General features: G+C 49.0%; 1 long non-coding RNA gene across 6 annotated transcripts in view; it reads left to right on the top strand.

Annotated features, from left to right (window-relative positions):
• The window catches only part of LOC147030942 (uncharacterized), a 105,440-nt gene that overhangs the window by 68,446 nt on the left and 9,841 nt on the right, over nucleotides 1-27,153 (top strand). The gene's annotated exons all lie outside the window — the stretch shown is intronic.

The following is a 27,153-nucleotide window of genomic DNA, read 5'->3' as shown; positions in this document are numbered from 1 at the left end:
GTGTGAAGTGGTTGGGGTAAGTCGGTATTTCTGGGAGTGTGAAGTGGTTGGGGTAAGTCGTTATTACTGGGAGTGTGAAGTGGTTGGGGTAAGTCGTTATTACTGGGAGTGTGAAGTGGTTGGGTAAGTCGTTATTACTGGGAGTGTGAAGTGGTTGGGATAAGTCGTTATTTCTGGGAGTGTGAAGTGGTTGGGGTAAGTCGTTATTACTGGGAGTGTGAAGTGTTTGGGGTAAGTCGGTATTTCTGGGACTGTGAAGTAGTTGGGCAACTCATTATTCCATCTCGTTTCTGACAATGATCGATTTTCTGAACCAAGCATTATCTTCCACTCATTATATCGGGAAATAAAAGGCACAATCTCGTGATTCCCCATCTTAGTTTCACCATTAAAAGAACACAATTTAATTTTTTATATACAGAGTCAAGGCTCATGGAAGAGCGAGAACACTGAACAGATCAGGAGACAACAGAACAAAAGGAACGAGAGAGACAGAGACAGACACACTAATAGTGGGGTTGAAAAACAAAATAGGGGTTGATTGGGACAAGCAATGGGTGTGGGGAGGACACATGGTGTGGACAAGATGGACCCAGAAACATACTCTCAGTGCGGAAAAACTGGGAGTACAAATTGTCATGTTTTTGGATGAGGGAGGGGGGGGGGCTTATCTGAAATGGTGATCACAACTGTCTTGAAGAGTTGGAGGGAAGAATAAGATTGGGGAGAATGTGGTATTTGGTTGCATAGGTGGGAGAAAGAGGAACGAATGAGTCGAGGTGAGCAGTGATCCTGAATTTTGGAAGTTTCACAAGAAGGGTATTGATGGTGGACCTTGCGTGCCCAGCAGAGACCTCGGGTGGAGGGGGGAAAGGCCGGGGAAGCACGGAAAGAGCAGAGGTTGCAAGACCAGACCAGAAAAGATCGGCCGGAGAGATAGAGAGACCACCGACCTGTCTGTGACAGGAAAGTGATCGGCCCACAAAGAAGATTCCAATGATCCTGAAGGTCTTGGTTTCCACGGCGTTGACCTGAGTAAGGTGTGAGGTCGGGGAGCCAACCCACAGGAGAGAGTATGTGCGCCATCAAGCTGCAGATGAATAGTCTTGTCGTTTAATAGGAGTTCAGGTGTACCAAGGAAGGACTTTGTGTGATGCAGGATGCCCAGTCGGTGGCTGGCCTTGGAGACCAACTTTGGAATGTGCTTTGCCCAAGAAAGATCATGGCTGATTGTGAGACCCAGGAGTTTGAATGATTGAACTTCCTCAAGAGGATTGTTAAGAAGGTTGATGTAGGGGTTCACCAGACGGTCCTTTCGGAAGTTCTGTGGATGCACCCTGCTGCCAATGCCGCACATTGAAAGACCGTTTGGCCCATTGTATCCCAGCTGTATCCGTGTCCCAACATGTCACCGATAGGTATTGTGAATGAAAGAATTAACCCCATGCAGGTAATCTGACCACACCACGAGCACAAGACCACGCCACTACTTTTAAGAAAGATTTCCAGGGTCCTCAACCCATCCATATTCAAATGAAGGAAAACAAGCCTTATCAGTGAATAACAGTGATAATACAAACAAAGCATCATGATTTAACATCATCACGATGAAAGAACAATTTATCATTTTAAATGAAATGCTCACTTATTGATGTTTCGATGATGTAAGGAAGAAATGATGGAGGCTTCTTTTGAAAACTGCAACGAGAGAGAGAGAAGAGAGAGAGGGAGAGACAGAGAGAAGAGAAAGAGAGAAAGAGAAGACTTTACCACATTTACACTCATTTACATGAACTTCACTTGTAGGAAACTTTAAGGGAGCTAATTGAGATTAAATGAATGAATTTACAGGTGCAGGTGTCGGTACAGGTAGAGGAAAACCTTTTCATGTTCACCTTTATGAACCCTGACCACAACCCTGAAAGGACGACACCTTTCCGTACCTCATCAGCACACAAGGTGTTCCTCGCTTTGTAAACTGCTCCCTGACCTCCTTCACCGAGCTTTTTGATGACGTCATACTTCTCGATCTGAACAACAATAAAAATTGAGAAAACGTCATGTTTCATTCGAAGATCAGAGAAAGAATACGTCAAGATCTTTAAACTAGATGTTTCTCAGTATCGTTATTTCACCTTACCAGTCAAGTTACTTCATCACAAACCTCACAACGAAAATTTACAAATAAAAGGTGAGGATCTGATCACATCTCGGACATCAACTGCAGGGGACATGATATTGATTGGTGGAATAAAGTGGGTTTTTAACCTCAACCAATACGTCCCTTCTTCATGACAAAAAATAGGACCGCTTGTCCCGAAGCTCACCTGAATCAGGAGCAACAGGCACTCAAATGCCCTGCAGACCCCCTCAGACACCCATTATTTCAATGTTGTGAACAAACATTGGTACATCATGGGTGATGAAGGTTGTGGTCAAGTTTCATCGAAATTGTGTGGGTAGTTTCGGAGAAACCCCCCAACCCTCAAAGACCCCATTAACGAGCCACACGTTTCATCAAAATCGAATGTTTGGTTCAAACGATAATGACCGAAGTGTTTACGAATTGACGAACTCAATGACACTCACTCACGCACTCACAGACACTGCTGAATCGCATATGCTCACCGGTCTAAAGTGCAGGTGATCTTTTAAAGAGATAACTCTTAACATCTCGCTAACCTGGAGAGGGGCATCAGGAGGCAATGAAGATGAGGAACTGTGTTCCAAGCTCTGTTCTGGAGACCGTGGAGGTGAGAAATTTCGCTCCCACCTCGACTCCACATGTGATTGAGATGAGATCAATTGTTGGACCACCTTAATTCCACCCATGTGTAGGGAATATTCCACCCGTGATGGAGATGTAGGTTTGTTGGACCACCAAGATTCCACCCATGATGGAGATGAGGGTTTGTTGGACGTCCTTGATTCCTCCTGTGATGGAGATGTAGGTTTGTTGGACCACCAAGATGGATGTAGGTTATTCCCCTGATACTGATGGGGAATTGTCAGCCAAAATCGCATACAGACGTAATAGAGATGAGGGATTGTTAGACCACCTTAATTCATCCCGTGATGGAGATGAGGGCGTGTTGGACGCCCTTGATTCCACCTGAGATGGAGATGAGGAATTGCAAGACAACCTCACACATAGACGTGATGGAGATGAGGTATTGTTGGACCACCAAGATTCCACCCGTGATGGAGATGGGGGGTTTTTCGACCACCTCAATTCCTCCCGTGATGGAGATGGGAGATTGTTGGACCACCAAGATTCCACTCGTGATGGAGATGAGGGTTTGTTCGACCACCAAGATTCCACCCGTGATGGAGATGTAGGTTTGTTGGACCACCAAGATTCCACCCGTGATGGAGATGTAGGTTTGTTGGACCACCAAGATTCCACCCGTGATGGAGATGAGGGTTTGTTGGATGCCCTTGATTCCTCCTGTGATGGAGATGTGGGTTTGTTGGACCACCAATATGGATGTAGGTTATTCCGATGATACTGATGGGGAATTGTCAGCCAACATCGCATGCAGACGTAATAGAGATGAGGGATTGTTAGACCACCTCAACTCCATCCTGTGATGGAGATGAGGGTGTGTTGGACGCCCTTGATTGCACCTGAGATGGAGATGAGGAATTGCAAGATAACCTCACACATCGACGTGATTGAGATGAAGTATTGTTGGACCACCAAGATTCCACCTGGGATAGAGATGAGGGTTTGTTAGACCACCTCAACTCCTTCCGTCATGGAGATGGGGAATTGTCAGCCAACATCGCATAAAGACGTGATAGAGATGAGGGATTGTTGGACCACCTCAATTCCTCTCGTGATGGAGATGAGGGATTGTTGGACCACCTCAATTCCTCCCATGATGGCGACGGGGAATTGTCAGCCAACATCGGAAATAGACGTTATAGAGATGGGAGATTATTGGACGACCTCAATTCCTCCCGTGATGGAGATGGGGGATTGTTGGACCACCTCAATTCCTCCTGTGATGGAGATGGGGGATTGTTGGAATACCTCAATTCCTCCTGTGATGGAGATGAGGGTTTGTTGGATGCCCTTGGTTCCACCCGAGATGGAGATGAGGAATTGCTTGACAACCTCACACATAGATGTGATGGAGATGAGGTATTATTGGACGACCAAGATTCCACCCGTGATAGAGATGAGGGTTTGTTAGACCACCTCAACTCCTTCCGTGATGGAGATGGGGAATTGTCAGCCAACATCGTATATAGACGTGATAGAGATGGGGGATTATTGGACGACCTTGATTCCACCCGTGATGGAGATGGGGGATTGTTTGACGACCTTGATTCCACCTGTGATGGAGATGGGGGGTTGTTCGACCACCTCAATTCCTCCCGTGATGGAGATGGGGGATTGTTCGACCACCTCAAAGTCCTCCCGTGATGGAGATGGGGGATTGTTGGACCACCACGATTCCACCCGTGATGGAGATGTAGGTTTGTTGGACCACCAAGATTCCACCCGTAATGGAGATGAGGGTTTGTTCGACCACCAAGATTCCTCCCGTGATGGAGATGGGGGATTGTTGGACCACCTCAATTCCTCCTGTGATGGAGATGAGGGTTTGTTGGACGCCCTTGGTTCCACCCGAGATGGAGATGAGGAATTGCAAGACAACCTCACACATAGACGTGATGGAGATGAGGTATTGTTGGACCACCAAGATTCCACCCGTGATAGAAATGAGGGTTTGTTAGACCACCTCAACTCCTTCCGTGATGGAGATGGGGGAATTGTCAGCCAACATCGCATATCGACGTGACAGAGATGAGGGATTGTTGGACCACCTCAATTCCTCCCGTGATGGAGACGGGGAATTGTCAGCCAAAATCGCATATGGACGTGATAGAGATGGGGGATTATTGGACGACCTCAATTCCTCCCATGATGGAGATGGGGGATTGTTGGACGCACTTGATTCCACCCGTGATGTAGATGGGGGATTGTTGGACGCCCTTGATTCCACCTGTGATGGAGATGGGGGGATTGTTCGACCACCTCAAAGTCCTCCCGTGATGGAGATGGGGGATTGTTGGACCACCACGATTCCACCCGTGATGGAGATGGGGGATTGTTGGACCACCACGATTCCACCCGTGATGGAGATGTAGGTTTGTTCGACCACCAAGATTCCACCCGTGATGGAGATGTAGGTTTGTTGGACGCCTTTGATTCCACCTGTGATGGAGATGAGGAATTGTAAGACAACCTCACGCATAGACGTGAAGGAGATGAGGCATTGTTGGACCACCAAAACTCCACCCGTGATGGAGATGTAGGTTTGTTGGACCACCAAGATTCCACCCGTGATGGAGATGTAGGTTTGATGGACCACCAAGATTCCACCCGTGATGGAGATGAGGGTTTGTTCGACCACCAAGATTCCACCTGTGATGGAGATGTGGGTTTGTTGGACCACCAAGATTCCACCCGTGATGGAGATGAGGGTTTGTTGGATGCCCTTGATTCCTCCTGTGATGGAGATGTAGGTTTGTTGGACCACCAAGATGGATGTAGGTTATTCCCCTGAGACTGATGGGGAATTGTTAGCCAACATCGCATACAGACGTAATAGAGATGAGGGATTGTTAGACCACCTCAACTCCTCCCGGGATGGAGATGAGGATGTGTTGGATGCCCTTGATTCCACCTGAGATGGAGATGAGGAATTGCAAGACAACCTCACACATAGATGTGATGGATATGAGGTATTGTTGGACCACCAAGATTCCACCCGTGATCGCGATGAGGGATTGTTAGACCACGGCAATTCCTCCCGTGATGGAGATGAGGGTTTGTTGGATGCCCTTGGTTCCACCCGAGATGGAGATGAGCAATTGCAAGACAACCTCACACAGAGACGTGATGGAGATGAGGTATTGTTGGACCACCAAGATTCCACCCGTGATAGAGATGAGGGTTTGTTAGACCACCTCAACTCCTTCCGTCATGGAGATGGGGAATTGTCAGCCAACATCGCGTAAAGACGTGATAGAGATGAGGGATTGTTGGACCACCTCAATTCCTCTCGTGATGAAGATGAGGGATTGTTGGACGACCTCAATTCCTCCCGTGATGGAGATGGGGGATTGTTGGACCACCTCAATTCCTCCCGTGATGGAGATGGGGGATTGTTGGACCACCTCAATTCCTCCTGTGATGGAGATGGGGGATTGTTGGACGCCCTTGATTCCACCTGTGACGGAGATGGGGGGTTGTTCGACCACCTCAATTCCTCCCGTGATGGAGATGGGGGATTGTTGGACCACCTCAATTCTTCCCGTGATGGAGATGAGGGTTTGTTGGATGCCCTTGATTCCACCCGTGATGGAGATGGGGGATTGTTGGACCACCAAGATTCCACCCATGATAGAAATGAGGGTTTGTTAGACCACCTCAACTCCTTCCGTGATGGAGATGGGGGAATTGTCAGCCAACATCGCATATCGATGTGATAGTGATGAGGGATTGTTGGACCACCTCAATTCCTCCCGTGATGGAGACGGGGAATTGTCAGCCAACATCGCATTTGGACGTGATAGAGATGGGGGATTATTGGACGACCTTGATTCCACCTGTGATGGAGATGGGGGGATTGTTCGACCACCTCAATTCCTCCCGTGATGGAGATGGGGGATTGTTGGACCACCTCAATTCCTCCTGTGATGGAGATGAGGGTTTGTTGGATGCCCTTGATTCCACCCGTGATGAATATGAGGAATTGTAAGACAACCTCACGCATAGACGTGATGGAGATGAGGCATTGTTGGAATAACCAAGATTCAACCCATGACGGAGATGTGGGATTGTTGGACCACATCAATTCCTCCTGTGATGGAGATGTGGGGTTGTTGGACGCCCTTGATTCCACCCGTGATGGAGACGAGGAATTGTAAGACAACCTCACGCATAGACGTGATGGAGATGTAGGTTTGTTGGACCAGCAAGATTACACCCATGATGGAGATGAGGGTTTGTTGGACCACCAAGATTCCACTCGTGATGGAGATGTGGGTTTGTTTGACCACCAAGATTCCACCCGTGATGGAGATGTAGGTTTGTTGGACCACCAAGATTCCATCCATGATGGAGATGAGGGTTTGTTGGACGTCCTTGATTCCTCCTGTGATGGAGATGTAGGTTTGTTGGACCACCAAGATGGATGTCGGTTATTCCCCTGATACTGATGGGGAATTGTCAGCCAACATCGCATACAGACGTAATAGAGATGAGGGATTGTTAGACCACCTCAATTCCTCCCGTGATGGAGATGAGGGCGTGTTGGACGCCCTTGATTCCACCTGAGATGGAGATGAGGAATTGCAAGACAACCTCACACATAGACGTGATGGAGATGAGGTATTGTTGGACCACCAAGATTCCACTTGTGATGGAGATGGGGGGTTGTTCGACCACCTCAATTCCTCTCGCGATGGAGATGAGGGTGTGTTGGACGCCCTTGATTCCACCTGAGATGGAGATGAGGAATTGCAAGACAACCTCACACATAGATGTGATGGATATGAGGTATTGTTGGACAACCAAGATTCCACCCGTGATCGCGATGAGGGATTGTTAGACCACGGCAATTCCTCCCGTGATGGAGATGAGGGTTTGTTGGATGCCCTCGGTTCCACCCGAGATGGAGATGAGCAATTGCAAGACAACCTCACACAGAGACGTGATGGAGATGAGGTATTATTGGACGACCAAGATTCCACCCGTGATAGAGATGAGGGTTTGTTTGACCACCTCAACTCCTTCTGTGATGGAGATGGGGAATTATTGTCAGCCAACATCGCATTTAGACGTGATAGAGATGAGGGATTGTTGGACCACCTCAATGCCTCCCATGATGGAGATGGGGAATTGTCAGCCAACATCGTATATAGACGTGATAGAGATGGGGGATTATTGGACGACCTTGATTCCACCCGTGATGGAGATGGGGGATTGTTGGACGACCTTGATTCCACCTGTGATGCAGATCGGGGGTTGTTCGACCACCTCAATTCCTCCCGTGATGGAGATGGGGGATTGTTGGACCACCTCAATTCTTCCCGTGATGGAGATGAGGGTTTGTTGGACGCCCTTGGTTCCACCCGAGATGGAGATGAGGAATTGCAAGACAACCTCACACATAGACGTGATGGAGAAGAGGTATTGTTGGACCACCAAGATTCCACCCGTGATAGAAATGAGGGTTTGTTAGACCACCTCAACTCCTTCCGTGATGGAGATGGGGGAATTGTCAGCCAACATCGCATATCGACGTGACAGAGATGAGGGATTGTTGGACCACCTCAATTCCTCCCGTGATGGAGACGGGGAATTGTCAGCCAACATCGCATATGGACGTGATAGAGATGGGGGATTATTGGACGACCTCAATTCCTCCCATGATGGAGATGGGGGATTGTTGGACGCACTTGATTCCACCCGTGATGTAGATGGGGGATTGTTGGACGCCCTTGATTCCACCTGTGATGGAGATGGGGGGATTGTTCGACCACCTCAAAGTCCTCCCGTGATGGAGATGGGGGATTGTTGGACCACCACGATTCCACCCGTGATGGAGATGTAGGTTTCTTGGACCACCAAGATTCCACCTGCAATGGAGATGAGGGTTTGTTCGACCACCAAGATTCCACCCGTGATGGAGATGTAGGTTTGTTGGACGCCTTTGATTCCACCTGTGATGGAGATGAGGAATTGTAAGACAACCTCAGGCATAGACGTGAAGGAGATGAGGCATTGTTGGACCACCAAAATTCCACCCGTGATGGAGATGTAGGTTTGTTGGACCACCAAGATTCCACCCGTGATGGAGATGTAGGTTTGTTGGACCACCAAGATTCCACCCGTGATGGAGATGAGGGTTTGTTGGATGCCCTTGATTCCTCCTGTGATGGAGATGTAGGTTTGTTGGACCACCAAAATGGATGGAGGTTATTCCCCTGATACTGATGGGGAATTGTCAGCCAACATCGCATGCAGACGTAATCGAGATGAGGGATTGTTAGACCACCTCCACTCCTCCCGTGATGGAGATGAGGGTGTGTTGGATGCCCTTGATTCCACCTGAGATGGAGATGAGGAATTGCAAGACAACCTCACACATAGATGTGATGGATATGAGGTATTGTTGGACCACCAAGATTCCACCCGTGATCGCGATGAGGGATTGTTAGACCACGGCAATTCCTCCCGTGATGGAGATGAGGGTTTGTTGGATGCCCTTGGTTCCACCCGAGATGGAGATGAGCAATTACAAGACAACCTCACACAGAGACGTGATGGAGATGAGGTATTGTTGGACCACCAAGATTCCACCCGTGATAGAGATGAGGGTTTGTTAGACCACCTCAACTCCGTCCGTTATGGAGATGGGGAATTGTCAGCCGACATCGCGTAAAGACGTGATAGAGATGAGGGATTGTTGGACCACCTCAATTCCTCTCGTGATGAAGATGAGGGATTGTTGGACGACCTCAATTCCTCCCGTGTTGGAGATGGGGGATTGTTGGACCACCTCAATTCCTCCTGTGATGGAGATGGGGGATTGTTGGACCACCTCAATTCCTCCTGTAATGGAGATGGGGGATTGTTGGACGCCCTTGATTCCACCTGTGACGGAGATGGGGGGTTGTTCGACCACCTCAATTCCTCCCGTGATGGAGATGGGGGATTGTTGGACCACCTCAATTCTTCCCGTGATGGAGATGAGGGTTTGTTGGATGCCCTTGATTCCACCCGTGATGGAGATGGGGGATTGTTGGACGCCCTTGATTTCAGCTGTGATGCAGATCGGGGGTTGTTGCACCACCTCAATACCTCCCCTGATGGAGATGGGGGATTGTTGGACCACCTCAATTCCTCCTGTGATGCAGATGAGGGTTTGTTGGACGCCCTTGGTTCCACCCGAGATGAGGATGAGGAATTGCAAGACAACCTCACACATAGAAAGATGGAGATGAGGTATTGTTGGACCACCAAGATTCCACCCATGATAGAAATGAGGGTTTGTTAGACCACCTCAACTCCTTCCGTGATGGAGATGGGGGAATTGTCAGCCAACATCGCATATCGACGTGATAGAGATGGGGGATTATTGGACGACCTTGATTCCACCTGTGATGGAGATGGGGGGATTGTTGGACCACCTCAATTCCTCCTGTGATGGAGATGAGGGTTTGTTGGACGCCCTTGATTCCACCCGTGATGAATATGAGGAATTGTAAGACAACCTCACGCATAGACGTGATGGAGATGAGGCATTGTTGGAATAACCAAGATTCAACCCATGACGGAGATGTGGGATTGTTGGACCACATCAATTCCTCCTGTGATGGAGATGTGGGGTTGTTGGACGCCCTTGATTCCACCCGTGATGGAGACGAGGAATTGTAAGACAACCTCACGCATAGATGTGATGGAGATGAGGCATGTTGGACCACCAAGATTCCACCCGTGATGGAGATGTAGGTTTGTTGGACCACCAAGATTCCACCCATGATGGAGATGAGGGTTTGTTGGACCACTAAGATTCCACCCGTGATGGAGATGTAGGTTTGTTGGACCACCAAGATTCCATCCATGATGGAGATGAGGGTTTGTTGGACGTCCTTGATTCCTCCTGTGATGGAGATGTAGGTTTGTTGGACCACCAAGATGGATGTAAGTTATTCCGCTGATACTGATGGGGAATTGTCAGCCAACATCGCATGCAGACGTAATAGAGATGAGGGATTGTTAGACCACCTCAACTCCTCCCGTGATGGAGATGAGGGTGTGTTGGACGCCCTTGATTCCACCTGAGATGGAGATGAGGAATTGCAAGATAACCTCACACATAGACGTGATGGAGATGAGGTATTGTTGGCCCACCAAGATTCCACCCGGGATAGAGATGATGGTTTGTGTAATCACCTCAACTCCTTCCGTCATGGAGATGGGGAATTGTCAGCCAACATCGCATAAAGACTTGATAGAGATGAGGGATTGTTGGACCACCTCAATTCCTCTCGTGATGGAGATGGGGGATTGTTGGACCACCTCAATTCCTCCCATGATGGCGACGGGGAATTGTCACCCAACATCGTTTTTTGACGTGATAGAGATGGGAGATTATTGGACGACCTCAATTCCTCCCGTGATGGAGATGGGGGATTGTTGGACCACCAAGATTCCACTCGTGATGGAGATGTTGGTTTGTTGGACCACCAAGATTCCACCCGTGATGGAGATGAGGGTTTGTTCGACCACCAAGATTCCACCTGTGATGGAGATGTAGGTTTGTTGGACGCCCTTGATTCCACCTGTGATCGAGATGAGGGATTGTAAGACAACCTCATGCATAGACGTGATGGAGATGAGGCATTGTTGGACCACCAAGATTCCACCCGTGATGGAGTTGTAGGTTTGTTGGACCACCAAGATTCCACCCGTGATGGAGATCTAGGTTTGATCGACCACCAAGATTCCACCCGTGATGGAGATGTAGGTTTGTTGGACCACCAAGATGGATGTAGGTTATTCCCCTGATACTGATGGGGAATTGTCAGCCAACATCACATACAGACGTAATAGAGATGAGGGATTGTTAGACCACCTCAATTCCTCCCGTGATGGAGATGAGGGTGTGTTGGACGCCCTTGATTCCACCTGAGATGGAGATGAGGAATTGCAAGACAACCTCACACATAGATGTGATGGATATGAGGTATTGTTGGACCACCAAGATTCCACCCGTGATCGTGATGAGGGATTGTTAGACCACCTCAATTCCTCCCGTGATGGAGATGGGAGATTGTTGGACCACCTCAATTCCTCTCGTGATGGAGATGAGGGTTTGTTGGACGCCCTTGATTCCACCCGTGATGAAGATGAGGAATTGCAAGACAACCTCACGCATAGACGTGATGCAGATGAGGCATTGTTGGACCACCAATATTCCACCCGTGATGGAGATGGGGGATTGTTGGACCACCAAGATTCCACCCATGATGGAGATGTCGGTTTGTTGGACGCCCTTGATTCCACCTGTGATGGAGATGGGGAATTGTAAGACAACCTCACGCATAGACGTGATTGAGATGAGGCGTTGTTGGACCACCAACATTCCACCCGTGATGGAGATGTAGGTTTATTGGACCACCAAGATTCCACCCGTGATGGAGATGTAGGTTTGTTGGACCACGAAGATGCCACCCGTGATGGAGATGAGGGTTTGCTCGACCACCAAGATTCCACCCGTGATGGAGATGTAGGTTTGTTGGACCACCAAGATTCCACCCGTGATGGAGATGTAGGTTTGTTGGACCACCAAGATTCCACCCGTGATGGAGATGAGGGTTTGTTGGATGCCCTTGATTCCTCCTGTGATGGAGATGTAGGTTTGTTGGACCACCAAGATGGATGTAAGTTATTCCGCTGATACTGATGGGGAATTGTCAGCCAACATCGCATGCAGACGTAATAGAGATGAGGGATTGTTAGACCACCTCAACTCCTCCCGTGATGGAGATGAGGGTGTGTTGGACGCCCTTGATTCCACCTGAGATGGAGATGAGGAATTGCAAGATAACCTCACACATAGACGTGATGGAGATGAGGTATTGTTGGACCACCAAGATTCCACCCGGGATAGAGATGATGGTTTGTGAGATCACCTCAACTCCTTCCGTCATGGAGATGGGGAATTGTCAGCCAACATCGCATAAAGACGTGATAGAGATGAGGGATTGTTGGACCACCTCAATTCCTCTCGTGATGGAGATGGGGGATTGTTGGACCACCTCAATTCCTCCCATGATGGCGACGGGGAATTGTCAGCCAACATCGTATATAGACGTGATAGAGATGGGAGATTATTGGACGACCTCAATTCCTCCCGTGATGGAGATGGGGGATTGTTGGACCACCAAGATTCCACCCGTGATGGAGATGTAGGTTTGTTGGACCACCAAGATTCCACCCGTGATGGAGATGAGGGTTTGTTGGATGCCCTTGATTCCTCCTGTGATGGAGATGTAGGTTTGTTGGACCACCAAAATGGATGGAGGTTATTCCCCTGATACTGATGGGGAATTGTCAGCCAACATCGCATGCAGACGTAATCGAGATGAGGGATTGTTAGACCACCTCCACTCCTCCCGTGATGGAGATGAGGGTGTGTTGGATGCCCTTGATTCCACCTGAGATGGAGATGAGGAATTGCAAGACAACCTCACACATAGATGTGATGGATATGAGGTATTGTTGGACCACCAAGATTCCACCCGTGATCGTGATGAGGGATTGTTAGACCACGGCAATTCCTCCCGTGATGGAGATGAGGGTTTGTTGGATGCCCTTGGTTCCACCCGAGATGGAGATGAGCAATTACAAGACAACCTCACACAGAGACGTGATGGAGATGAGGTATTGTTGGACCACCAAGATTCCACCCGTGATAGAGATGAGGGTTTGTTAGACCACCTCAACTCCGTCCGTCATGGAGATGGGGAATTGTCAGCCAACATCGCGTAAAGACGTGATAGAGATGAGGGATTGTTGGACCACCTCAATTCCTCTCGTGATGAAGATGAGGGATTGTTGGACGACCTCAATTCCTCCCGTGTTGGAGATGGGGGATTGTTGGACCACCTCAATTCCTCCCGTGATGGAGATGGGGGATTGTTGGACCACCTCAATTCCTCCTGTAATGGAGATGGGGGATTGTTGGACGCCCTTGATTCCACCTGTGACGGAGATGGGGGGTTGTTCGACCACCTCAATTCCTCCCGTGATGGAGATGGGGGATTGTTGGACCACCTCAATTCTTCCCGTGATGGAGATGGGGGATTGTTGGACGCCCTTGATTTCAGCTGTGATGCAGATCGGGGGTTGTTGCACCACCTCAATACCTCCCCTGATGGAGATGGGGGATTGTTGGACCACCTCAATTCCTCCTGTGATGCAGATGAGGGTTTGTTGGACGCCCTTGGTTCCACCCGAGATGAGGATGAGGAATTGCAAGACAACCTCACACATAGAAAGATGGAGATGAGGTATTGTTGGACCACCAAGATTCCACCCATGATAGAAATGAGGGTTTGTTAGACCACCTCAACTCCTTCCGTGATGGAGATGGGGGAATTGTCAGCCAACATCGCATATCGACGTGATAGAGATGGGGGATTATTGGACGACCTTGATTCCACCTGTGATGGAGATGGGGGGATTGTTGGACCACCTCAATTCCTCCTGTGATGGAGATGAGGGTTTGTTGGACGCCCTTGATTCCACCCGTGATGAATATGAGGAATTGTAAGACAACCTCACGCATAGACGTGATGGAGATGAGGCATTGTTGGAATAACCAAGATTCAACCCATGACGGAGATGTGGGATTGTTGGACCACCTCAATTCCTCTCGTGATGGAGATGAGGGTTTGTTGGACGCCCTTGATTCCACCCGTGATGGAGACGAGGAATTGTAAGACAACCTCACGCATAGATGTGATGGAGATGAGGCATGTTGGACCACCAAGATTCCACCCGTGATGGAGATGTAGGTTTGATGGACCACCAAGATTCCACCCATGATGGAGATGAGGGTTTGTTGGACCACCAAGATTCCACCCGTGATGGAGATGTAGGTTTGTTGGACCACCAAGATTCCATCCATGATGGAGATGAGGGTTTGTTGGACGTCCTTGATTCCTCCTGTGATGGAGATGTAGGTTTGTTGGACCACCAAGATGGATGTAGGTTATTCCCCTGATACTGATGGGGAATTGTCAGCCAACATCGCATACAGACGTAATAGAGATGAGGGATTGTTAGACCACCTCAATTCCTCCCGTGATGGAGATGAGGGTGTGTTGGACGCCCTTGATTCCACCTGAGATGGAGATGAGGAATTGCAAGACAACCTCACACATAGATGTGATGGATATGAGGTATTGTTGGACCACCAAGATTCCACCCGTGATCGCGATGAGGGATTGTTAGACCACCTCAATTCCTCCCGTGATGGAGATGGGAGATTGTTGGACCACCTCAATTCCTCTCGTGATGGAGATGAGGGTTTGTTGGACGCCCTTGATTCCACCCGTGATGAAGATGAGGAATTGCAAGACAACCTCACGCATAGACGTGATGCAGATGAGGCATTGTTGGACCACCAATATTCCACCCGTGATGGAGATGGGGGATTGTTGGACCACCAAGATTCCACCCATGATGGAGATGTCGGTTTGTTGGATGCCCTTGATTCCACCTGTGATGGAGATGGGGAATTGTAAGACAACCTCACGCATAGACGTGATTGAGATGAGGCGTTGTTGGACCACCAACATTCCACCCGTGATGGAGATGTAGGTTTATTGGACCACCAAGATTCCACCCGTGATGGAGATGTAGGTTTGTTGGACCACGAAGATTCCACCCGTGATGGAGATGAGGGTTTGCTCGACCACCAAGATTCCACCCGTGATGGAGATGTAGGTTTGTTGGACCACCAAGATTCCACCCGTGATGGAGATGTGGGTTTGTTGGACCACCAAGATTCCACCCGTGATGGAGATGAGGGTTTGTTGGATGCCCTTGATTCCTCCTGTGATGGAGATGCAGGTTTGTTGGACCACCAAGATGGATGTAAGTTATTCCGCTGATACTGATGGGGAATTGTCAGCCAACATCGCATGCAGACGTAATAGAGATGAGGGATTGTTAGACCACGTCAACTCCTCCCGTGATGGAGATGAGGGTGTGTTGGACGCCCTTGATTCCACCTGAGATGGAGATGAGGAATTGCAAGATAACCTCACACATAGACGTGATGGAGATGAGGTATTGTTGGACCACCAAGATTCCACCCGGGATAGAGATGATGGTTTGTGAGATCACCTCAACTCCTTCCGTCATGGAGATGGGGAATTGTCAGCCAACATCGCATAAAGACGTGATAGAGATGAGGGATTGTTGGACCACCTCAATTCCTCTCGTGATGGAGATGGGGGATTGTTGGACCACCTCAATTCCTCCCATGATGGCGACGGGGAATTGTCACCCAACATCGTTTTTTGACGTGATAGAGATGGGAGATTATTGGACGACCTCAATTCCTCCCGTGATGGAGATGGGGGATTGTTGGACCACCAAGATCCCACTCGTGATGGAGATGTTGGTTTGTTGGACCACCAAGATTCCACCCGTGATGGAGATGAGGGATTGTTCGACCACCAAGATTCCACCTGTGATGGAGATGTAGGTTTGTTGGACGCCCTTGATTCCACCTGTGATCGAGATGAGGAATTGTAAGACAACCTCATGCATAGACGTGATGGAGATGAGGCATTGTTGGACCACCAAGATTCCACCCGTGATGGAGTTGTAGGTTTGTTGGACCACCAAGATTCCACCCGTGATGGAGATCTAGGTTTGATCGACCACCAAGATTCCACCCGTGATGGAGATGAGGGTTTGTTCGACCACCAAGATTCCACCTGTGATGGAGATGTAGGTTTGTTGGACCACCAAGATGGATGTAGGTTATTCCCCTGATACTGATGGGGAATTTTCAGCCAACATCGCATACAGACGTAATAGAGATGAGGGATTGTTGGACCACCTCAATTCCTCTCGTGATGGAGATGAGGGATTGTTGGACCACCTCAATTCCTCCCATGATGGCGACGGGGAATTGTCAGCCAACATCGGAAATAGACGTTATAGAGATGGGAGATTATTGGACGACCTCAATTCCTCCCGTGATGGAGATGGGGGATTGTTGGACCACCTCAATTCCTCCTGTGATGGAGATGGGGGATTGTTGGAATACCTCAATTCCTCCTGTGATGGAGATGAGGGTTTGTTGGATGCCCTTGGTTCCACCCGAGATGGAGATGAGGAATTGCTTGACAACCTCACACATAGATGTGATGGAGATGAGGTATTATTGGACGACCAAGATTCCACCCGTGATCGAGATGAGGGTTTGTTAGACCACCTCAACTCCTTCCGTGATGGAGATGGGGAATTGTCAGCCAACATCGTATATAGACGTGATGGAGATGGGGGATTGTTGGACCACCAAGATTCCACCCATGATGGAGATGTCGGTTTGTTGGACGCCCTTGATTCCACCTGTGATGGAGATGGGGAATTGTAAGACAACCTCACGCATAGACGTGATTGAGATGAGGCGTTGTTGGACCACCAACATTCCACCCGTGATGGAGATGTAGGTTTATTGGACCACCAAGATTCCACCCGTGATGGAGATGTAGGTTTGTTGGACCACGAAGATGCCACCCGTGATGGAGATGAGGGTTTGCTCGACCACCAAGATTCCACCCGTGATGGAGATGTAGGTTTGTTGGACCACCAAGATTCCACCCGTGATGGAGATGTAGGTTTGTTGGACCACCAAGATTCCACCCGTGATGGAGATGAGGGTTTGTTGGATGCCCTTGATTCCTCCTGTGATGGAGATGTAGGTTTGTTGGACCACCAAGATGGATGTAAGTTATTCCGCTGATACTGATGGGGAATTGTCAGCCAACATCGCATGCAGACGTAATAGAGATGAGGGATTGTTAGACCACCTCAACTCCTCCCGTGATGGAGATGAGGGTGTGTTGGACGCCCTTGATTCCACCTGAGATGGAGATGAGGAATTGCAAGATAACCTCACACATAGACGTGATGGAGATGAGGTATTGTTGGACCACCAAGATTCCACCCGGGATAGAGATGATGGTTTGTGAGATCACCTCAACTCCTTCCGTCATGGAGATGGGGAATTGTCAGCCAACATCGCATAAAGACGTGATAGAGATGAGGGATTGTTGGACCACCTCAATTCCTCTCGTGATGGAGATGGGGGATTGTTGGACCACCTCAATTCCTCCCATGATGGCGACGGGGAATTGTCAGCCAACATCGTATATAGACGTGATAGAGATGGGAGATTATTGGACGACCTCAATTCCTCCCGTGATGGAGATGGGGGATTGTTGGACCACCAAGATTCCACTCGTGATGGAGATGTTGGTTTGTTGGACCACCAAGATTCCACCCGTGATGGAGATGAGGGTTTGTTCGACCACCAAGATTCCACCCGTGATGGAGATGTAGGTTTGTTGGACGCCCTTGATTCCACCTGTGATCGAGATGAGGAATTGTAAGACAACCTCATGCATCGACGTGATGGAGATGAGGCATTGTTGGACCACCAATATTCCACCCGTGATGGAGTTGTAGGTTTGTTGGACCACCAAGATTCCACCCGTGATGGAGATCTAGGTTTGATCGACCACCAAGATTCCACCCGTGATGGAGATGAGGGTTTGTTCGACCACCAAGATTCCACCTGTGATGGAGATGTAGGTTTGTTGGACCACCAAGATTCCACCCGTGATGGAGATGTAGGTTTGTTGGACCACCAAGATTTCACCCGTGATGGAGATGAGGGTTTGTTGGATGCCCTTGATTCCTCCTGTGATGGAGATGTAGGTTTGTTGGACCACCAAGATGGATGTGGGTTATTCCCCTGATACTGATGGGGAATTGTCAGCCAACATCGCATACAGACGTAATAGAGATGAGGGATTGTTCGACCACCTCAACTCCTCCCGTGATGGAGACGAGGGTGTGTTGGACGTCCTTGATTCCACCTGAGATGGAGATGAGGAATTGCAAGACGACCTCACACAAAGATGTGATGGATATGAGGTATTGTTGGACCACCAAGATTCCACCCGTGATAGAGATGAGGGTTTTTTAGACCACCTCAACTCCTTCCGTCATGGAGATGGGGAATTGTCTGCCAACATCGCATAAAGACGTGATAGAGATGAGGGATTGTTGGACCACCTCAATTCCTCTCATGATGGAGATGAGGGATTGTTGGACGACCTCAAATCCTCCCGTGATGGAGATGAGGGATTGTTGGACCACCTCAATTCCTCCCGTGATGGAGATGGGGGATTGTCAGCCAACATCGTATATAGACGTGATAGAGATGGGGGATTATTGGACGACCTCAATTCCTCCCATGATGGAGATGGGGGATTGTTGGACGCCCTTGATTCCACCCGTGATGGAGATGGGGGATTGTTGCACGCCCTTCATTCCACCTGTGACGGAGATGGGGGGTTGTTCGACCACCTCAATTCCTCCCGTGATGGAGATGGGGGATTTTTGGACCACCTCAATTCCTCCTGTGATTGAGATGAGGGTTTGTTGGACGCCCTTGATTCCACCTGTGATGAAGATGAGGAATTGTAAGACAACCTCACGCATAGACGTGATTGAGATGAGGCATTGTTGGAATAACCAAGATTCAACCCATGACGGAGATGTAGGTTTGTTGGACCACCAGGATTCCACCCATGATGGAGATGAGTGTTTGTTGGACCAGCAAGATTCCACCCGTGATGGAGATGTAGATTTGTTGGACCACCACGATTCCACCCGTGATGGAGATGTAGGTTTGTTGGACCACCAATATTCCACCCGTGATGGCGATGTCGGTTTGTTGGACCACCAAGATTCCACCCAAGATGGAGATGAGGCATTGTTGAACGCCCTTGATTCCTCCTGTGATGGAGATGTAGGTTTGTTGGACCACCAAGATGGATGTAGGTTATTCCCCTGATACTGATGGGGAATTGTGTCAGCTAACATCGCATACAGACGTAATAGAGATGAGGGATTGTTAGACCACCTCAATTCGTCCCGTGATGGAGATGAGGGTGTGTTGGACGCCCTTGATTCCACCTGAGATGGAGATGAGGAATTGCAAGACAACCTCACACATAGACGTGATGGAGATGAGGTATTGTTGGACCACCAAGATTCTATCCGTGATAGAGATGTGGGTTTGTTAGAACACGTCAACTCCTTCCGTGATGGAGATGTGGAATTGTCAGCCAACATCGCATAAAGACGTGATGGAGATGAGGGATTGTTGGACCACCTCAATTCCTCCCGTGATGGAGACGGGGAATTGTTGGCCAACATCGTATATAGACGTGATAGAGATGGGGGATCATTGGACGACCTCAATTCCTCCTTTGATGGAGATGGGGGATTGTTGGACGCCCTTGATTCCACCTGTGATGGAGATGTGGGGTTGTTGGACGCCCTTGATTCCACCTGTAATGGAGATGGGGGGTTGTTGGACGCCCTTGATTCCATCCGTGATGGAGATAAGGAATTGTAAGACAACCTCACGCATAGATGTTATGGAGATGAGGCATTGTTGGACTACCACGATTCCACCCGTGATGGAGATGTAGGTTTGTTGGACCACCAAGATTCCACCCATGATGGAGATGAGGGTTTGTTGGACCACCAAGATTCCACCCGTGATGGAGCTGAAGGTTTGTTGGACCACCAAGATTCCACCCGTGATGGAGATGTAGGTTAAGTGGACCACCAAGATTCCACCCATGATGGAGATGAGGGTTTGTTGGACACCCTTGATTCCACCTGAGATGGAGATGAGGAATTGCAAGATAACATCACACATAGACGTGATGGAGATGAGGTATTGTTGAACCACCAAGATTCCACCCGCGATAGCGATGAGGGTTTGTTAGACCACCTCAACTCCTTCCGTCATGGAGATGGGGAATTGTCAGCCAACATCGCATAAAGACGTGACAGAGATGAGGGATTATTCGACGACCTCAATTCCTCTCGTGATGGAAATGAGGGATTGTTGGACCACCTCAATTCCTCCCATGATGGCGACGGGGAATTGTCAGCCAACATCGTATAGAGACGTGATAGAGATGGGAGATTATTCGACGACCTCAATTCCTCCCGTGATGGAGATGGGGGATTGTTGGACCACCTCAATTCCTCCCATGATGGAGACGGGGAATTGTCAGCCAACATCGTATATAGACGTGATAGAGATGGGGGAATATTGGACGACCTCAATTCCTCCCATGTTGGAGATGGGGGATTGTTGGACGGCCTTGATTCCACCCGTGATGTAGATGGGGGATTGTTGGACGCCCTTGATTCCACCTGTGATGGAGATGGGGGGTTGTTCGACCACCTCAATTCCTCCCGTGATGGAGATGGGGGATTGTTGGACCACCTCAATTCTTCCCGTGATGAAGATGAGGGTTTGTTGGACGCCCTTGATTCCACCCGTGATGGAGATGGGGGATTGTTGGACGCCCTTGATTCCACCTGTGATGCAGATCGGGGGTTGTTGGACCACCTCAATTCCTCCCGTGATGGAGATGGGGGATTGTTGGACCACCTCAATTCCTCCTGTGATGGAGATGAGGGTTTGTTGGACGCCCTTGGTTCCACCCAAGATGGAGATGAGGAATTGCAAGACAACCTCACACATAGACGTGATGGAGATGAGGTATTGTTGGACCACCAAGATTCCACCCGTGATAGAAATGAGGGTTTGTTAGACCCCCTCAACTCCTTCCGTGATGGAGATGGGGGAATTGTCAGCCAACATCGCATATCGACGTGACAGAGATGAGGGATTGTTTGACCACCTCAATTCCTCCCGTGATGGAGACGGGGAATTGTCAGCCAACATCGCATATGGACGTGATAGAGATGGGGGATTATTGGACGACCTCAATTCCTCCCATGATGGAGATGGGGGATTGTTGGACGCACTTGATTCCACCCGTGATGTAGATGGGGGATTGTTGGACGCCCTTGATTCCACCTGTGATGGAGATGGGGGGGATTGTTCGACCACCTCAAAGTCCTCCCGTGATGGAGATGGGGGATTGTTGGACCACCAAGATTCCACCCGTGATAGAGATGTAGGTTTGTTGGACCACCAAGATTCCACCAGTGATGGAGATGAGGGTTTGTTCGACCACCAAGATTCCACCCGTGATGGAGATGTAGGTTTGTTGGACGCCCTTGATTCCACCTGTGATAGAGATGAGGAATTGTAAGACAACCTCACGCATAGACATGATGGAGATGAGGAATTGTTGGACCACCAAGATTCCACCCGTGATGGAGATGTTGGTTTGTTGGACCACCAAGATTCCACCCGTGATGGAGATCTAGGTTTGATGGACCACCAAGATTCCACCCGTGATGGAGATGAGGGTTTGTTGGATGCCCTTGATTCCTCTTGTGATGGAGATGTAGGTTTGTTGGACCACCAAGATGGATTTAGGTTATTCCCCTGATACTGATGGGGAATTGTCAGCCAACATCGCATACAGACATAATAGAGATGAGGGATTGTTAGACCACCTCAACTCCTCCCGTGATGGAGATGAGGGTGTGTTGGACGCCCTTGATTCCACCTGAGATGGAGATGAGGAATTGCAAGACAACCTCACACATAGACCTGATGGAGATGAGGTATTGTTGGACCACCAAGATTCCACCCGTGATAGAGATGTGGGTTTGTTAGACCACCTCAACTCCTTCCGTGATGGAGATGGGGAATTGTCAGCCAACATAGCATAAAGACGTGATAGAGATGGGGGGATCATTGGACGACCTCAATTCCTCCTATGATGGAGATGAGGGATTGTTGGACGCCCTTGATTCCACCCGTAATGGAGATGGGGGATTGTTGGACGCCCTTGATTCCACCTGTGATGGAGATGGGGGGTTGTTCGACCACCTCAATTCCTCCCGTGATGGAGATGAGGGTTTGTTGGACGCCCTTGATTCCACCTGTGATGGAGATTGGGGATTGTTGGACGCCCTTGATTCCACCTGTGATGGAGATGGGGGGGTTGTTGGACGCCCTTGATTCCATCCGTGATGGAGATAAGTAATTGTAAGACAACCTCACGCATAGATGTGATGGAGATGAGGCATTGTTGGACCACCACGATTCCACCCGTGATGGAGATGTAGGTTTGTTGGACCACCAAGATTCCACCCATGATGGAGATGAGGGTTTGTTGGACCACCAAGATTCCACCCATGATGGAGATGTAGGTTTATTGGACCACCAATATTCCACCCGTGATGGAGATGTAGGTTCGTTGGACCACCAAGATTCCACCCATGATGGAGATGAGGGTTTGTTGGATGCCCTTGATTCCTCCTGTGATGGAGATGGAGGTTTGTTGGACCACCAAGATTCCACCCATGATGGAGATGAGGGTTTGTTGGACTACCAAGATTCCACCCGTGATGGAGATGTAGGTTTGTTGGACCACCAATATTCCACCAGTGATGGAGATGTCGGTTTGTTGGACCACCAAGATTCCACCAGTGATGGAGATGTAGGTTTGTTGGACCACCAAGATTCCACCTGTGATGGAGATGTAGGTTTGTTGGACCACAAAGATTCCACCCGTGATGGAGATGTAGGTTTGTTTGACCACCAAGATTCCACCCATGATGGAGATGAGGGTTTGTTGGACGCCCATGATTCCTCCTGTGATGGAGATGTAGGTTTGTTGGACCACCAAGATTCCACCCATGATGGAGATGAGGGTTTGTTGGACCACCAACATTCCACCCGTGATGGAGATGAGGGTTTGTTGGACCACCAAGATTCCACCCGTGATGGAGATGTGGGTTTGTTGGACCACCATTATTCCACCCGTGATGGAGATGTAGGTTTGTTGGACCACCAAGATTCCACCCATGATGGAGATGTAGGTTTGTTGGACCACCAAGATTCCACCCGTGATGGAGATGTAGGTTTGTTGGACCACCAAGATTCCACCCGTGATGGAGATGAGGGTTTGTTGGACCACCAAGATTCCACCCATGATGGAGATGAGGGTTTGTTGGACCACCAAGATTCCACCTGTGATGGAGATGTGGGTTTGTTGGACCACCAATATTCCACCCGTGATGGAGATGTAGGTTTGTTGGACCACCAAGATTCCACCCATGATGGAGATGTAGGTTTGTTGGACCACCAAGATTCCACTCGTGATGGAGATGTAGGTTTGTTGGACCACCAAGATTCCACCCGTGATGGAGATGAGGGTTTGTTGGACCACCAAGATTCCACCCATGATGGAGATGAGGGTTTGTTGGACCACCAAGATTCCACCAGTGATGGAGATGTGGGTTTGTTGGACCACGAAGATTCCACCCGTGATGGAGATGTAGGTTTGTTGGACCACCAATATTCCACCCGTGATGGAGATGTAGGTTTGTTGGACCACCAAGATTCCACCCATGATGGAGATGTAGGTTTGTTGGACCACCAAGATTCCACCCGTGATGGAGATGTAGGTTTGTTGGACCACCAAGATTCCACCCGTGATGGAGATGAGGGTTTGTTGGACCACCAAGATTCCACCCATGATGGAGATGAGGGTTTGTTGGACCACCAAGATTCCACCCGTGATTGAGATGTAGGTTTGTTGGACCACCAATATTCCACCCGTGATGGAGATGTAGATTTGTTGGACCACCAAGATTCCACCCATGATGGAGATGTCGGTTTGTTGGACCACCAAGATTCTACCTGTGATGGAGATGAGGGTTTGTTGGACCACCAAGATTTCACCCATGATGGAGATGAGGGTTTGTTGGACCACCAAGATTCCACCCGTGATGGAGATGAGGGTTTGTTGGATGCCCTTGATTCCTTCTGTGATGGAGATGTAGGTTTGTTGGACCACCAAGATGGATGTAGGTTATTCCCCTGATACTGATGGGGAATTGTCAGCCAACATCGCATACAGACGTAATAGAGATGAGGGATTGTTAGACCACCTCAACTCCTCCCGTGATGGAGATGAGGGTGTGTTGGACGCCCTTGATTCCACCTGAGATGGAGATGAGGAATTGCAAGACAACCTCACACATAGACGTGATGGATATGAGGTGTTGTTGGACCACCAAGATTCCACGCGTGATAGCAATGAGGGATTGTTGGACCACCGCAATTACTCCCGTGATGGAGATGAGGGTTTGTTGGACGCCCTTGGTTCCACCCGAGATGGAGATGAGGAATTGCAAGACAACCTCACACATCGACGTGATGGAGATGAGGTATTGTTGGACCACCAAGATTCCACCCATGATAGAGATGAGGGTTTGTTAGACCACCTCAACTCCTTCCGTGATGGAGATGGGGAATTGTCAGCCAACATCGCATAAAGACGTGATAGAGATGAGGGATTGTTGGACCACCTCAATTCCTCCCATGATGGAGACGGGGAATTGTCAGCCAACATCGTATATAGACGTGATAGAGATGGGGGATTATTGGACGACCTCAATTCCTCCTGTGATGGAGATGAGGGTTTGTTGGACGCCCTTGGTTCCACTTTATATCAGCGAAAGAACAAGGTCTGATCGATGGCTGTAAATCAGAAAACTGAAAAGACGTGAAAACGTTCGTTTTGTTTTTGAAAACAATGGTTGTCGGGTTGATCACGTGGTTCGACTTGTCCAATCACGTGGCTTGGCGAGTTTCCACAAAAACGTTTGAAACATGATTCAATTGGAACAACGTCAAACGGTTCGTGAGGTTTGTGTTGAGATTAAATGTATAACAAGCTCATGGTAAAAGTTATATAACCCGACAGTGTCAATGTGTGTTTTGCAACGTCTTGGAAATACGGGAAGTGTTCGCGCATGCGCAATAACAAGATACCCTCGCGGTCGACCTCGTGACGGAATGACGTGTTGTCGGACTCTCCAGAACACGTGACCAATCCCGCCGAAAAGTTCGCTCATTGCAGCCATCGAGACGCGACACAAGGCGACATTTTGAAGATTTAACCTTCATTAATTGGGAAGTTATAAATAAGTTGTGAAGTGAAGTTGGATCATGGGGGAAAGAGGAAGCCTTCCAAATTTACAGATGACACAAAGCTTGGAGGTGAGGTGGGTATCGGAGGGGATGGTGATGAGATACAGGAAAGTATTGATACTTGTATCGATTGGGCAAAAGATTGGCAGATGGAATTTAACCTGAGCAAGTGTAAGGTGTTGGGGATGGGAAAGAACAATGAAAATCGAGATTTCAGGATGAGAGGGGTCATTTTGGAGCGTGTCACACAGGAGAAGGATCTCGGGGTGGTCATGGATACAGGAGGTAATCAGGCAGCTCCAGGTGGAGAAAATAGGGTTTTAGGTTATATTTGGAGGGGGATCAATTATAAATCAAAGAGGTGGCGTTAATGTTGTTCAGGAATTTAGTGAGGGTCACACCGAGAATATTGTGTGTAGTTCTGGTCACCACAGTTCTGGGAGGACAGAGAGGGTTCAGTGCAGGATGACGAGATTGATTCTGGGCCGAGTTAGACTCAGCTATGAGGAGTGGCTGAAGGAGACGGGCTTTATACACTAGAAAGGAGGAGGTTACGAGGAGATATGATGGAGATGTTTAAGATAATGAAAGGCACAGAGACTCAGAGACCCAGTGCAGCTGCTTCGTGCATCGATCATCGTCACAGACACGAGGCTCGTGGTTCATTTCTCACGACTCAACCAAGAGCCAAAGTTCAGCGTCTTGCTTCACCACGGGAGCCAAATCGCCTCAACACAAGGACAAGAATCATGCCCCCCTCTTCATGTATTGAAGGAAAGGCAGCAGTAAAGCTCTGTTCTTACAGGCCATCTCCAAACTCCATTCTTTTTCGACTGCGTCCGTTCCTTCCGTCAACTCAGCTCTGCCTCGTACATGCACTTACCCTGAACTCCACTCTCCTACACTGTGCAACCAATCCCACTTCTTCGACGTCACACCTCACCATCCTTCGCTTCCGGGGCATGGCCTGCTCACACGAAACTCGGGAAGGCAAGGCTTCTGCCTGCTCGGCTGGCTTCTGACATCACGCCCATCAATCATCAGCCTCGAGGGCGTGAGTTTGCACGCCATCACCCTGGGAGGCGGGGCTTCTACCTGCTCGGCATGTTTTCTTGTTTCCCATCATGGTTTTGGACATAAAAAAATCTGTAAAAGTCACAGGGGGCAAACATATTCTGGGGAAGCTTATTCTTAAACCCCAGATGATTAACACCTTTCCATAAACCCCACCTTTCTCGGCTTCACGCTGTGACAGCCAAGGCATTTGGATCATTGGTATCTCCCGGAGTGAGGCTGAGTCTTTGGGCCTCTCACTCTCCCACCGCAGGCAGGTTGGTGGTCTTTCTGTCTTCTCCCGTCT

Source organism: Eptatretus burgeri, chromosome 3 (assembly GCF_056783735.1).
Source record: "Eptatretus burgeri isolate ZD-2024b chromosome 3, Ebu_testis_v1, whole genome shotgun sequence".
Classification (NCBI taxonomy): Eukaryota; Metazoa; Chordata; class Myxini; order Myxiniformes; family Myxinidae; genus Eptatretus; species Eptatretus burgeri.
The sequence above is the reverse complement of the archived record's forward strand: the minus strand, read 5'-3'. Positions and strand labels throughout refer to the sequence as shown.